Here is a 14,173-nt window from a genome sequence, read left to right on the forward strand (position 1 = left end):
TGCCCTGCACCTCCACACACACCCCAGCCCTCTGCCCTGACCTCGAGTCGCCCCCAACACCCAGCCTTATGCCCTGCACCTCCACACACACCCCAGCCCTCTGCCCTGACCTCCCCCCAACACCCAGTCTTCTGCCCTGCACCTCCATCCCCACAGCTCTCTGCCCTGACCTACCCACAACACCCAGCCTTCTGCCCTGCACCTCCACACCCCACCAGCCCTCTGCCCTGACCTCTCCCCAACACCCAGCCTTCTGCCCTGCACCCCCACACCCCCCCCACCCTCTGCCCTCTCCCCTGCACCCCCACACCCGCCAGCCTTCTGCCCTGACTCCTGAATCCCCCCACACTCCCGGCCTTCTGCTCTGAACCCCCCCCATCCCTCTGCCCTGACTTCTGACCCCCCCACACACACCCAGCCTTCTGCCCTGCATTCTCTGCCCTGACCCCTGAACCGCCCCCCAGATCTGGGGTCCCTGCTGCCTGCCACTTGCCAGCCGGCATCCCAGCCACAGGCCCTGCTCAGCCTGCTGCCGGCCTAGGTGAACAGAACCCCAGGCTGGCAGCGAGCTGAGCAGGTTGGTGGCGTAATATCAGCATTTTAATTTAATTTTAAATGAAGCTTCTTAAACATTTTGAAAACCTTGTTTACTTTACATACAACAATAGTTTAGTTATATAATATAGACTTATAGAGAGAGACCTTCTAAAAAACGTTAACATGTATTACCGGCACGCGAAACTTTGAATTAAAGTGAATAAATGAAGACTCGGCACCCCACTTCTGAAAGGTTGCTGACCCCTGCTATAGAGCAACTCACAGGAATGGAGAAGGCCATGATCTTCCAAAGCAATGCCGTAAAACAGCTCGGAAGCCATTGAGAGTACAAATAAGGTAAAGGGACAGAATGGGGATGAGGCTTTGTTACTCCTTGTTTTAGCTGATCATATTTTGGTTCGTCCAAGTGAAGATGAAATAATAAAGTTGAGAAGTATTTGGAAATGAAAACAAGAAGTTAATTGAAACCTTAAAGAGTTTTGCTTTGAAGATTTATGTAGGTTTTTAGTTTATCCAAAGTGCTTCACCCATCCCTTGAAGGTTAACAGTACTTTGGATTTCTATAGCATCTTTCATCTGAGAACCTCCAAGCACTTTACAGACATTAATTTAATTAAGTTTCACAGCACTCCTGTGAGCCAAGCAATATTTAAATAAGGATCACTTCACCAACCACTGAAATGTAGCCATCCTTGGGGTGGAATGTGGTAACTATTTAATAGTGCATAGCACACCAATTTAGGTGGGAAAGTGGAGAAGAATCTATCAAATTGAAGCTGCAGGGGAAATCTAGCTAGGTACCATGAATTACCTTTGTTGGAATTTGTTCCAAGATGAACACCCCTCTTCTTAACTGCATACAAAGTGCCATGAAATCTTTGACTACAAGTGATCAGGAGCTTGCTGTTAGACTTATCCAAAATATGGCTACATTTTAGTGCTGGGAGAAGTGATCCTTTTGAAAACATGACTAGCTCACAGGAGTGCTGTGAAGCTTAATTAAATTGATTGTGTTTACTGGAGGTAACAGCTCTCTCTCTAACCAGCAAACCTCAATATTGGTTTGACACTAATTTGGAGAAGAACACGTTACCTGCTCTGTCATCAGTAGCACTACCAGCAGCACCTAGTTTTCACTTGGAAATTTGCCACACCGTCCTACCCTGCTGAATTTATGACATCTGATGGGATCACTGCACAAGGTAGTACTACTCTCTCAGATAGCTTTACATTGCCAAAAAGGATGGATTGTAGTTTCTGAGGGCTTATTTCACATTCAAACCTGTATTAATCAATCCTGTATGTGAATTTACCTTTGCTACCATGTTTAACCCACAAGAAAGGATTTGGGGATTCTGTTGAGTGCTACACAGTACAAACAGACTTTTTGGTAAGCATTTCCCTTTTAGGGGCATAATTTGCAGTAATCTTTACTTTTAATGTGCACTCTACTACTTTTGTCATGATTGGGAAACTTCACTAAGGCGGGGAGGGGAAAAGGGAGATTGTGCCTGCTTGCTTCAGGAAGTTGAATTAGAACACTCAGAGGTCAGCAATACAGTGGCTGTTGAAACTCGCTGTAGGTAGAAGGAAAGTTTTTCCTGCTATGCCCAGTGATGACATCTTTACATAAAAAGAAACTATTGTGTAGACCCTAGTTTTCACTTGCCTTACATTTAGCGTGTATTTTATTTTACTAAGCGACAAAGAGTCCTGTGGCACCTTATAGACTAACAGACGTATTAGAGCATGAGCTTTTGTGTGTCTGACAAGTGGGTATTCACCCACGAAAGCTTATGCTCCAATATGTCTGTTAGTCTATAAGGTGCCACAGGACTCTCTGTCACTTTTCACAGATCCAGACTAACACGGCTACCCCTCTGATACTTTATTTTATTAGTGTATCTGGGTGCTGGGCAAACCAACAAACCGAAAGGTTCCCCTGTGTTTATCTCCTTCTTAGGGAGATATTTTTTTCTATTAACTTTCTTTAGCTTTTATCAACTTATTGAAAGTCGTTTAAATGTGGGATGCAGGTGATATTATGGGAAACACTATTCTCATCATAATCAAGTTTGCAGCTGGTTTTCCATTACAAGCCAAGTTTGGATTTTCTCCCCTCCCAGCAGCCTTTTAGACCAACTAGATCAATCCACCCAAAATTTCACGTTCCTAAACTTTTGGTTAGGGAATGCGTGGGGGAAATGGGGATTACTTAGATGGTTTGTATGACCATTAGGGGAATATGTTTGTGTTCAGTTATGAATTCCATTTGGTTTTATGAACGCTAGCTGTACTTGTAAAAGTCACTGCAAATTAGATCATCCCTTTGGTAGCAGGAACCTGGCAGAGTGAGGAGCTGTGTCTGCAAAGGTGTGATAAAGCACTCAAAGAGCATCAGCACTGAATGGCTCTCACCTGCTTAAACAATGGGGTTTCTGCCAGCGGGGTCATTGCCTCTAAGTGGATTATCTCTTCACAGAAACCTGTCTGATGAATGGGGGCTGGAATCCTCCTTGGCTAGAGCATGTGACTGGAAAAGCTACAATTTTATCCAGCTGTCCACCCGACCAAACGGGGGGCGGAGATTGTTTTAAGGGGGGGGTGACAGTGCAGTCACATATTAGATTACAACACTTCAACCAATTTTTTCAAAATTATGTGTCTAAAGTTAAACTCCTTAATTCATAGATAGACCATTTTTAGACAGGTGCCTGGTTTTTCAGGAGTTCTGAGTTTCCAAAAAATTCCCAAATTGAAGTCCATAAAAACTCTAGGTGTACAGCACCTTTCACAATCAGGCCACTTGTATTTGGATTCCTAAATATGTATTGAGCAGCCTAACACTAGGCAGCAATACGTCCTGTTCTGCTCTGGTTTTTTATACCATGTGCGTCACCATGCTAACTGAGTAGCACCAAGCCTGGGATTTTCAAAGAAACATAAGGATGATAAACACCCATTGAATTTCAGTGGGTTTGGACTCCTAAATTCCTTGAGCTCCTTTGACAATCCCAGTGCAATTCTGAAAATGTTGGCCTTTGAATTTTCTCATTTTGTGTGCAGTATTGTTAAAATGGCTCACCAAACACATTTGTTGAAAGGGGCATGTGGAGCAGGGCCAGCTCTAGGCACCAGCAAACCAAGCAGGTGCTTGGGGCGGCACATTTTCAGGGGTGGCTTTCTGGCCATCTTATTATTATTTTTTTTTTTTTTTGCTTCGGGCGGCAAAAGCCTAGAGCCGGCACTGGCAGCAGCAGTGCGTCGCCCTGGGGCCACTGCGGTTCGCGCTGTGGGGGAGCAGCACCCGCACCTTGTGGCTGGGCCGGGCAGGCTCCGAGCAGGGGACACTCGGGCTGGGGGCCACCCCGCGGGGCACACGGAGCCGCCTGCAGGTGCCGCAGGGCGGCCGCCCCCCAGCACCGCAGCTTGGGCTGGGCGAAGCGGCCCGAGCCACCCAGAGACTGCGGCAGGGCGGCCAGAAGCAGCAGCAGCAGCGGGGCCATAGAGGGGCCGTGTGGGGCCCGCGTCCCGCTCTCCAGGGCTCCGCTCCCTCTGAGGCTACCCTGCCCCGGTTCCTCAGCCCCCTGCTGGGGTGGTTTCCCGGCTCTGCCCTCCTGAGTCCCGGCCAGTCCTGGAGGTGGGCGCCCCGGCTGGAGGGACCCTGGGCTGAGGTGCGGCCCGGGAGCCCCGCTGCTTACCCCGACCCTGCTAGTGCCGGACTGGCTGGAGGCGAGGGGGGAGCAGGTGGAGTCAGTACTGGGAGGGGAGCCCAGGGCTGGGACGGCAGGGGGTGTGGGTGGGGTGGGGTGGAGAGCCCAGTGCTGGGGAGGCAGGGGGTGCTGGTGAGGGGGGGAGAGAGAGCTCAGGGCTGGGGCGGCAAGGGTGCGGGTGGGAGGGGGGGAAGAGAGATCCCAGGGCTGGGGCAGCAGGGGGTGCGGGTGGGGGAGGGCACTGGTGGAGGCGGGGTGAGAGCCCAGGGCTGGGGTGGGGAGCAGTCAAAAATTTTTTTGCTTGGTACAGAACACCACACCCAGAAGGTGTGTGGGTTACATATGCACACATATGAATAATATACTAATGGTGGCAGCTTTACGTTAACGTAATTTGCATTGACCAACATTTGTACTGTAGACATGGCCTAGATATTAGACAAGAAACAACTGATAACTACGGACAGATGGGGGAGTACAAGTAAACAGTGAGACAATATTAGTAAACAGAATAGGCTGTGGTCTCTGCAAACTAGCAGCCTAACTGTTGTCATGTTTATAGGCATCATGGCAAAGAAAGGATTTGAAGATGGATAATAAGGGACCTTTGCGGATGTTTACAGGGAGTGCCTCCCAAGCATGTGGTGCAGCAGGGGAGAAAGCATAGTGGTGCTTGTTTGAAAATGTAACAAATGGGCAATGTAAGTTGGCATCGTGGGCCACTTGGTGGCAAGTATTGACAGCTTGAAAGTGACTGAGAGGTGATAGGTAGGGTGGGGATTTTTTTAATTCACCAAACAACTTTTTAAAAATTAATAATGGGCCTGAAATAAAACTCTAGCTCCGACACATCCAGTTTTCAAAGAAGTTCAGACCATTGCTCTGAATTTCACATCTCTGCCCATTTCTACGTTTGCATATATATTTATGTAAAAGGGCAGCAGTGGACAGACTTACAGGTGCAAACTTAAAAGACTCTTCCCAGTTTAATTTTCTTGATATGCCACAAATAACTGGCCTCTGAATCACTGGTTTTGAACAAACTTTCACATTGTTTACACAGCTGTCTTTTAATTCAGTTTCCGATTTCAGTGATGGGACAAATCCTTCTCATTGAGAAAATTCAGCATATGAGTCAAACCAGAAAGATTGGATTAGCTGGCAACCACTTTGACTGTGGTTTGGGCACCAAAGGATGCATTGCATCAACTCTTAGCCTTGCTGGTTACAAACTTTGTTGTTTATCCTTCAAGGGATTTTGTTTATTTTTATTTTTTTTTAAATCAAATACAAAACAGGTGTTGTAAGAATAAATAGCCAAACTAAAACCAGGAAGTGGTTAGAAACAAGTCAACAGTAGCCAGCTGATTTTGAGCCAGTGAAGAATGATCAGATGAACTGGTCCCATTGTCAGTGTATTCAATTTTGAAGTTGCTGGCTTTTGGTGTTATAATAGTGCCCTCAGTAGAGCAGCTGTCAGAACCAGCCTTAGGGTTTTAGGCCTCTAGAGAGAGACGACTTAGTCAGGCATCATTGTTCCTAGTCTGTGGATGAACAGGGTGACATGTTGTTCTTTATAAAATTGCACAAGATGCATTCACCTTGCGTATAGCTCAGCTTACCTGGTCTCCCACCTGCAGCTCTGTGTCTCCTCTTACATGGCCCCTAACTCTGGAATGTCCTTCCTAATCCAATGTGCCATGCAACCTCTCCATCTTTCTTCAGAGCACTCCTCAAAACTCACTTTTGGTTAGTTTTCATCTGTTACCTTCTTCATTCCTTAACTCCTGACACTATGGGGAAGGAGCTAACAGGATCCTTTCTTAACAATAAACCGGGACAAGGTGAGTGTTATAGCTCAACTTAAACTCTGAGCACTTTGAAAAAGGGACTTGTCACTTTTATGTCCTTTCACTGGAGAAAATTCCCAGTTTAATCAGGGGGTGGGGGAGGGAGGTTTCCCAGTGTAAATCCGCAGGATCAGTCTCCAGCTCTTTATTAATCCAGGATTCTCAAGATCTCAACATTTCAATCTTCCATAGGATCGACATACACCACTGTGCTGATCAGAACTACCTGACTGGTATTCCTTACGTAACACCTGAGAAGTACTCTGTTTAAAAAGTATACTGGTATTTTATGTTGGAAATTGTTTGGCAATGAATGAGTTAAATAATCCAAGAATCTGTGTGGATAAGATCAATTGGCTTTCAGAATTTTTTTTAATAGGCCTTGTAAGGCCATTATTGTGCTTTGGAACAAAAAAATCCACTGCGCCTACGTGCAGAGAGTTCATCTGGTGTCATCACTTATCTCCTTGGAGCCATCAGCACTCGCTGACAAATGATGAAAATGGATCCATGTTGGGCATAATTTGCTCAGATATGTATTTTGTCTAGATTTAATCCCTCTAGTATTGACAAATCGAACACACTGACTAACACAGCAATGACAGTTTCATTAGACAGCGTATTTTAGATTTAGGATTATTATCCTTCACCCTGGAGGTATGACACTAGATATGGAATTAAGTGCTCTGTACTGTATGTGCCTCAAACATCTTTTAGTTCCTCATGACTTTTTCTTACATTTGTTTCGTAAAAATATAAAACTGATATGCGTAAATACAGATTAATTATTGTAGAACCAGGGCATAGTACATGTCAATGGCTGGAAGCTGAAGCTAGAAAAACTCAAACATAGAAATAAGATGCAAATTTTGAACGGTGTGGAACAATTTACCTAAGGATGTGATGGATTCTCTATTAGTTGTAGTATTTAAATCAAGATTAAACGTCTTTCTAGCTCGACCAGAGGTTACAGGCTTGATGCATGAATTACTTGGTGAAATTCTGTGTTCTTTATTATGCAGATTAGATGGTCATAATTTAGATGATCATAGTCCAAAGCCTTCTGGTCTTAAAATCTGTGAATATAGGAAGAGGAATGGCATGTGTTATCATGCTACTCTGGTGTATTCATGTAGTCAGTTTATCCCTTTATTAGTATTGTTATAAAGGGGGTTTAATAATTCAAAATACTCATTTAAAATAGTAAAAAGTCTATTGCTAATTATATTTCATTCTTTACAGAAAGAGTCTCTAATGAGATCTAGCCCTTTTGCACTGCTCAGGCAGCATTCTCTGCTGGCTGCAGATTCCCAGCAGAGAATTCCACTGGCATAAAGGAACTCTCTACTAGATGTTATGGTGTCTGACCCATATCTGCACCTCTGTTCTCCCGACAGGACCCTACCTAACTGGTGCAATTTAGAATTATCTGGCAGCATCTCTAAGTGGTGACAGGGCTAGCGCCAGCCCTCAAAATCAAGCAGCTTTTCACAACTCCCTGATGTTGCCCCCTGCCTCTGCAGGAGAGAATCAGGCTTACAGGCTCATTTAGTGCCTGATCCTGCACTGCATTTTGATCAGGAAGTCTACATTCTATATTTTGACACTTTTGATTTGAAACTCATTCTGATTTTTGTTTTGCTAAAATTTTCAATATTTTGACTTTTCATTCCAATTCAGAATGGAAACTAGTTGGGAAATGGTGACATTTTTCATGGGACAAACGTACAATTTTCTGAATAGCTTTACTCCTAGAGGTTCAAACCAACACCTCTAATACAGTTTTAGAGAGTACATATATGTTGTAGGCAATGTAAGCAGTGACAGTCAAACTTCTGGATAATCATCTGATCTTGATTATTTATCTTAAAGTTATTCCAGCCTCTTGGATCCTCAAAACTGAGCAAGAAAACTCAAAAGAACAGCCTTTTTCCTGATGCATTTTATATGTCCCGCTTCCTGTCAAGTTGGAAATATCACAAAACCGGCTTCTCTCACTGTATGTCAGCATTTTAATTTCTGACACCAGACCGAAACAAGAATGGAAGATGAGAATGAAAATAAAAAATAATGCAAAAAAAATTAACTGGACTCTTTCATGTATGCAAAAAGGGTCAGTTCTAGTTATGTATGAAGGTTTGGGTAAATTCTTATTTTATTTGAAGTAGTCCAGCCATCTCTAGCTTTAACATGTGCCCCCTTGCTTGATTTTTTTATTTTTTGTTCTGAGACATTTTTACCACAGTTATTAGTTCTTTGCTTTTCATTTTGCAGACAAACTCTTATCCCCTACTGCTTGTTTTTAAGTTAGCAAAAAACAAATGCAGTAAAAGTTTTACTATTGAGTTGTTAATCTTTAATGAGCATTCAAGATGGTAGCATCTAACGTGTGCCATTTAAAAAAATAAGGTTCCAATTATAAGATGAAAAATAAATAATATCTATAGAATAGACTTTGGTAGTCCGTACGTGTGTGTGTGTGTTTGTGTGCACGACTTACATAATTATATATTATAGTGGGTGTATAAATTTATATGTTCTTAAGTTTTTATTACAAGTATAATATTCTTTAAGTTTGTACCAAGACTGAAATAAAAATTGGAAGCAGTTCTGACAATTTAAAAAAATATGTTTTTTCTCTTTTCTTATTGATAATGTCTATTTGTAATGCAGAAATCACATAAATACAGCACAGTTAACTAGGAAAAGGAGCTTAGTGTTCTCAGTTCAGTCCAAGTTGGACAACACATAATTTGGCACAATTTGGTGGCTGAGCGTTAAAGCAAGTACAAGACTGAGTAAGCATAGAGTCTTTATTATTTTTAGCGAGCTGAAGTATATGGGTAGAATGGATGAGAAATCCTAGACCTGTGCCCCACCTGCTTTCAATCGCTATGCTTTCATAAGCATTGCATTGACAATACAAATGTCTCACACAGAAATGCTATTGCTTCATATTACGTATAGAAGAAATATTGAATGACATTGCCTGGTCACCTATTGTATCTTGTAGACAAAAACGTTGTTCAATTTTCATAAGAGCATAGTGAAAACATTTAGTAAAGAACATTATCAAATTAAAAAGATGAAGCCACTTCGTAAGAAAACCAATGCTGAAATATTTCTCATTTGATCTCCAGCTAATTTTTCTCTGACATGTCTGTGGTATCATTCTCCATACTGAACAAGGTCTATGTTAATTTATTAAAGGGGAAATTTTCTTTTCTTTGTCTAATCTTAATAAATGAGTGGTGAAATGTCAGATGGCTGTCAAGGCATGGGTACGCTTAAATACACTGTGGAGGCTTTCGTGTTTTTATCATGTGAATTCAAGTGCTTGGAGGGCAAATTTCACCCATTGTGTTACAAACCTTCCAAAGCTCTTCCATGCGATCAAAGGGGCTGTGTGTGGTGGAAGACTGGTCATGTAGGGTGATGTCTTCATTCTTTGTCTGTCCCTGAAAGGGGCTCCATGACTACCCAGAATATGCTAGCAGATGGCAAGATCTCGCAAACGTCAAGATATTGGGGTGGGGAAGTCAAAGATCCAATAAGTCTAACAGCCTGCTTAGATATATGACAGCATCTGATATTTCAGATTATGGGCTGAGATAAAAAAATGTGGAATTATTGTGTGGCAGCCTACCCACAGGTTGAGGAGGAGCAGTTGAGTTTCTTCCCATACAGCCTTTGCTTAGGTGCTGTGCAGATTTTGGGCCCAATGTTACAAGGTGCTGGATGTCCCTGGAGAGGTGCTGAACATTCTTCACTTCAATCGGCTTCAGGATGAGGGAAAGGTAAATTAACACAGTTAAGTTTGAGCACAGTTATAAAGTGTCTGGTAAGAGAAGTATAAGGATTTCTTTTCAGATAGTCTTGGCCTTTTCAGACCTGCCAGAGGAGGAACTTCGATATTAAGAGTGTTGAAAATATCTAGTAAACCAGAAGCCAATGCTAATAAACAGTCTTGGATGTGCTGGGAATGGTTTAAACCATGGCTGGATTATTGTTGTTGCTGCACTAAATCATAGCACTCAAAATGCCAAGCATTGCTTTGAATGATTAAGTGAAGTGGCAATCAATGAAAAAACTCCTAACTCCGTGGCAGACACACACACAGGTGTGGTTGTAGTAAGCTCTCTCAAACGTTGCTTTGGACGCTGTTACAGATACAGAACAGGGTGTTATATGATATTTTCAGAATCTGGCAGATTTTAGTTTGACTTGGATATTTATTATGTATTTTGGCAGACACGCATATCCCCTCGTCCATTGAACAATCTGTATTAATGGCTGAAGTAACACCTACTGGTGAGGCAGAGTCAATCAGCTGCAGGCTGCTGTTGACTCATGACATCATTTGACTCATATCCCACTGAGCTTTGTGGTCCACCCTGGAGCCAATGCCAGTTTGTGTCATGATTTGAAAACTCACTGACTAACATAAATTACACTAGCTAACAGTGTGGAAAACTTGTTTTGTGGCTGAAGCGTGGACAGATGAGAACAACCCTTTAGGGTAGATAAGATAAAGCCTTTTATTATTTTAAATGAATTAAATCATTTTCATTTATAAAAGCACCTATCCAGGGTACTAGATACTGTATCCTCATTTAAAACTTAATAGGTCAAAATGGCATAATAAAAACTTGCCAAAAACAAGTTCTTCCTTCCTCTCTTCATCCCTTTCCCCTTTTGGAAAAGCCTGGCTTATTACTTTAATTTACTGCAGCTTGCTGAATTCTGTGCTGTGGCACAAATGAAAGGCTAAAAGGTAAAAAATAAATAAATGACACAGAAAAATCAAAGTAAAATTAAGAATAAACATTATTAATTTGTCAAGAAATAAACTTGGTGAGTAAAGGTCTCTATCCAGCACCTGTTGAAGTTAGTGGAAAAAAATCCTATTGATTCCAATGGGTATTGAATCAGGACCCAAGTAAACAAAATGGAAGCACTCCAACAACCATGCAAGCATCACCAAAGACAGAACTTTTGAGGGAAACCACAGCAACACAGATACTCCCTTAACTGGTCTCCTGTTCTGCAGCTTCTTGTTGCATCTATCATTGACCCACACTCATGGGCAAGTTTATAAAGTTTAACCATTGGTGGCAGAGAGGAAGGTTAAGACTCAGGGGCATGGAATCAAGTCTACTGTGTTTTCTTGTGTGTCTTGAGGCCACCTTTAAAGTATTTATTTCATTGCCATGAGATATGTATTTTTGAAGTAGAACTTTGCAGTATCTATGATATTATTTAATATTAAATAAGTAATACTAGCAATCAATTAACTACCATGAAGCAAGCAAAACCAACTTGATAAAGCACATAAGGTTATTGCTATAACTCTTGTCCTCTTACCCACTCATCTGTCATCCTTTCTCTTATATTTAAGTTTAAACTACTGTGGTATGGGGATGAAGAAATGCTCAGTGCACTAGGGGTATGTCTATATTTCAACTGGGAGTGAGCTTCAAGCCTGGGTAGAGAGACTCACAGTAGAGGGGGTTGAGCTGGCAGGCTAACAATAGCTGTGTAGACATACCCTATAAGTACAAAATCTCACACAGTGCGTCCTGTCCCATGACAAGGGCTCCTGGAGACTCCCATAATAAATGCTTTGTAAATTGGTAATACTTTATAAATAATGTGGGCCAAATCCTCTCCTGCGCCAGAGTTCTGCTCCTGAGTCGAGTGGGGACAAAGTCAGTTTTGCATTTCGCTGATACCTGGGACTATTTGGGGTCAGTTTAGCCTCCAGCATAATTTAGAACCTAAATGCTTCCTTCTGTCATGCCTCCTACATCAGGGAGTAACTCCCTTCTGAAGGAGTTACGCAGAGCTGGCTATGTTGGCCAGCAGGAGATTTCCCCATGTTGGGGAGGAATCCTCAACTCACCTGCCTTTTAGGGCAATGCTTTGGCCTGTTAGTGCCACACTGAGCAGGTGCCAGTCTCTGGACCTATTTCAAATGGACCTCAATTTTTGCCTCTCTGATTGGGTGGGTGGGGAGAAGGGAAGATATTAAATAAAATAAGAATTGGAATTGATAAATACAATTTTTGCTTTGTTACTGCTTATTTGTGACTCCTTTGCACATTGCTTCTATGTTTTATGCTTATTGTGTGTCATTTGTATGTATATAATATCGCCAAAAATGTGATTTATTTGCTTCTCTTTACCCTCCATCTTCACAGGCCGTTAGAATAACAATTCAATCTCAGGATTAAAAAGGCTAAAATACTGACTCTCACAACTTTGCTTTATAATATTTAACATATGTATAATGCCTTTCCTCCAATAGGAACATAAAATACTGTGTTTTACAGCAACACCACCTCTGAACTGCAACTGCTTCTGGGAAAGAGAGGGTAGCATCTAGCACAGGGGTTGGCAACGTTTGGCACGCAACTCGCCAGGGTAAGCACCCTGGCCTGCTGGGCCAGTTTATTTACCTGCTGACGCTGCAGGTTTGGCTGATTGCGGCCCCCACTGGCTGCGGTTCGCCATCCCGGGCCAATGGGGGCGGCGGGAAGCAGCGCGGGCGAGGGATGTACTGGCCGCAGCTTCCCGCCTCCCCCATTGGCCCGGGACGGCGAACCGCGGCCAGTGGGGGCCGCAATCGGCCGAACCTGCTGCATCAGCAGGTAAACTGACCCGGCCCGCCAGAGTGCTTACCCTGGCGAGCTGCGTGCCAAACGTTGCCGACCCCTGATCTAGCGCATTACAAAACAGTGGTAGGGGGATTTTATGGCTAAATATATTGGGGCTGCCACCAGCTAAATTTTGATAAATCTTCATCTACACTATTTGTATTTCATTTTTGCTGTGGTGTATTCTGTCTCAATAGATCTCTAGTTACAGTTTTTTCTTAAACTGTCACTCTGAGAAACTCCAATGGAGCCTTTAGAATTCTGTGTGAATTTTGATGTAAAAATCTCCCACAGTGAGACTTGAAATACCATATGTAAAACCCAAGATTCCTTTGAGAACAGTTTAGAGAAATAAAAGCCTCAGTTCCCACAGAAAGCAAGTTTTAAACAAAATTATATTGTGTTCAACTTAATATATGTGGTGGGTATTTCTTAAAGGAACACCATCAAGTTTTTTAAAGTTAAAAAAAAATAAAACAGAAACCAGAACATATCCTTACATGCATTATTAATAAATTGTTTTGTGCTATAAAATTTAAGGAATATTAAAAAATATAATTTGCCTTTCATCACTGTCTGTGCATGGTTTGCATTTCATTTTGCTTGGATAATAACTCTAGACTGGTTAGTTTGCATTTGTTCCTAGTCTCTGTTACATTTTGTGGTTCTTATGCCACACTCAAAGTTAGAGTTCTAGTTTGGGGGTTTTCTTATTTGTCATCATTGAAATTGGGGTGGGGGGTTGAAATGAAAATATTACCAGTTGTAAAGATTTTCTAAAAATCTTTATTGTACCAAATCTAAATTTGGGTCTGAACAATGTCTACCAAAGTTAGAAATGCATAGGCCCTGATACAGGACAGTATTTAAGCAAGCACATGTTTAAATCCATCCTTCCTCAGGATAGCACTTTAATGTGCTTACCTCCCACTCACTTCAGTTGAGCACATGCTTAAGTGCTGAGGTGCTTAGGAATAATTCCCCGAAATTGGGTCATTTAATTAAGAATCACATAAGGGAATCACATTTACTCACAAGATTAAAGAGTTTGTAGAGCTGAGCCCTCAGGCCCCTATCATGTAAGATGTTCTGTTCGGGCAGAATCCTGCACCTGTGCAGAGCTTTGCTAATTTCAGCAGAGTTCTAGGTAGGCAAAGGGGTCCACTTTGGACAAACTTGCAGGACTGACGCCTTGGCTTGTGACCTGAAAGGGTGCTCTTTGGTCTTCCAACTTTGTCAATGTTATAAAAACCAAGTGTTATGTTGATATCAGAATTTTAAAAAAAGAAAATTAGTTAACTGATTTTTTAAAAAATACAAACACACACTCCAGTTGGACTTTTTAAGTTTAATGGAACTACTCGTGCATAAATTTAGGCATGCGTGTAAGTGTTTG

General features: G+C 42.3%; 1 long non-coding RNA gene across 1 annotated transcript in view; it reads left to right on the plus strand.

The window, feature by feature from the left end:
- LOC117872557 overlaps positions 1 to 14,173 on the plus strand; it is a 148,262-nt gene that overhangs the window by 119,595 nt on the left and 14,494 nt on the right. The gene's annotated exons all lie outside the window — the stretch shown is intronic.

The sequence above is a fragment of the Trachemys scripta genome, chromosome 2, assembly GCF_013100865.1.
Source record: "Trachemys scripta elegans isolate TJP31775 chromosome 2, CAS_Tse_1.0, whole genome shotgun sequence".
Taxonomy (NCBI): domain Eukaryota; kingdom Metazoa; phylum Chordata; order Testudines; family Emydidae; genus Trachemys; species Trachemys scripta.